Below are 1490 nucleotides of genomic sequence, written 5' to 3' on the forward strand. Positions count from 1 at the left end.
AATTTTTAAAAAGTTAAAAAAAGAAAAGAAAAAGAAAAATTAAGAAAAGAATGATTGTAAAAATAGTAAAAACATATCTAGGAAGAGTTGGACTGTGAAGAAGGCTGAGCACCAAAGAATTGATGCTTTTGAACTGTGGTGTTGGAGAAGACTCTTGAGAGTCCCTTGGACTGCAAGGAGATCCAACCAGTCCATTCTAAAGGAGATCAGCCCTGGGATTTTTTTGGAAGGAATGATGCTAAAGCTGAAACTCCAGTACTTTGGCCACCTCATGCGAAGAGTTGACTCATTGGAAAAGACTCTGATGCGGGGACGGATTGGGGGCAGGAGGAGAAGGGGATGACAGAGGATGAGATGGCTGGATGGCATCACTGACTCGATGGACGTGAGTCTGAGTGAACTCCAGGAGTTGGTGATGGACAGGCAGGCCTGGTGTGCTGCAATTCATGGGGTCGCAAGGAGTCGGACACGACTGAACGACTGAACTGAACTGAACTGAACTGAGGACTTTCCTGCTGTTGTTGTGGGCAGTGTGGGGTCAGTTCATTTTCAGATAGTTTCTTGGTCCGACATATTTCTCCAGATCTACAGGCCCTTTCCTATGTAGTCGGTACTAACTACAGGGTTTTAATCTATTGCACCTGACACTTCCAAGGCGGTTCCCTCGGTTTTAGCTTCTGTTTGCTGGTCTCTTCAGCATCTGATTTCCGCCCTGACACAAGGGGGCGGTGGTGGACACTTTTTTAGGCTCACTTGTTCAGTCGCGCTTTGGGGAGGGAGGGACGCTGCAAACAAGTAACACTGGCATGTGCTCCTAGTGCCTCAGCCACACTGGGCCTGCCCCTGCTCACGGCGCGTGTACCCTCCCTGCCCACACTGCTCAGGCTCTGGGTTACTCTGCCAGGAACCATCCAAGGCTGGCCCTGGGCTGCATGCACCTCCCAGGTCTAAGCCGCTCAGGTTCAGGCATTCAGGTAGTCCTCAGAGGCGCAGACTCCGTTGGGCCTGCGTTTTGTGCCCTTCCCAGCTCCGAGTAGCTCGGGTGATGAGGTGTTTGATGAGTGCAGTCACTGCGACTTATCGCCTCTCCCGTCCCTGCCGCTCAGTTTTCTGGGTGTACAATCGGCGCACCGTCTCAGGCAGATGACTGTCCAGAACCCCAAGAAGTATTAGTAAGCAAAGAAGCCTGCTTGCAGTTTGGTAGATAATGTCTCTCTGGGGCTGCGATTGCCCCATTCTGGCTCTGGCTGCCTGTCACCGGAGGGGGATGGTCTGCAGCCGGCTAGTTCTGCTCCGCCCTTTGTTCTGTGCGCGGGCCTGGCGGTGTCTTAGGGCTTTTCGCGTGGTAACTATCCCACAGTCTGGTTTGCTAGCACAAATTAGTTCGCTCTGTTTACCCTCGGGGGCATTGTGGCCTGATGCTTACTCTAAGCAATGCAGCCCGCACCTCCCTGCCCAGCCCCTGCGTGCTAGTGGCGGGGGCGGGGGGC

The sequence above is a fragment of the Bison bison genome, unplaced genomic scaffold (genome assembly GCF_000754665.1).
Source record: "Bison bison bison isolate TAMUID 2011002044 unplaced genomic scaffold, Bison_UMD1.0 scf7180017864452, whole genome shotgun sequence".
Classification (NCBI taxonomy): domain Eukaryota; kingdom Metazoa; phylum Chordata; class Mammalia; order Artiodactyla; family Bovidae; genus Bison; species Bison bison.